The sequence below is a fragment of the Penaeus monodon genome, chromosome 34 (assembly GCF_015228065.2).
Source record: "Penaeus monodon isolate SGIC_2016 chromosome 34, NSTDA_Pmon_1, whole genome shotgun sequence".
NCBI lineage: Eukaryota > Metazoa > Arthropoda > Malacostraca > Decapoda > Penaeidae > Penaeus > Penaeus monodon.
In genome coordinates, this window is record NC_051419.1 from 34,532,580 (window position 1) to 34,532,792 (window position 213).

The 213-nt window shown below is 29.6% G+C and overlaps 1 protein-coding gene across 4 annotated transcripts in view; it reads left to right on the plus strand.

The window, feature by feature from the left end:
- LOC119594780 (N(6)-adenine-specific methyltransferase METTL4-like) overlaps positions 1–213 on the plus strand; it is a 12,362-nt gene that overhangs the window by 8,240 nt on the left and 3,909 nt on the right. The window lies entirely within an intron of this gene.

Here is a 213-nt window from a genome sequence, read left to right on the forward strand (position 1 = left end):
GACATCACCTGGATCTGTTTGGTTGATTTTTTTTTCTTATCATCCTCAAAAAAATTTCTGAGGCAATTTCATAAAAGAACAACAACTACAGACGAGAATTTGATTGGGAAATCTCTGAAATTGTCATTAGTTTTACATTTTTTTTCTTGAAATATATGTTTAACTGATTAATACCAGGATGGCATAATACATTCATGCTATGTTCATTGTGAT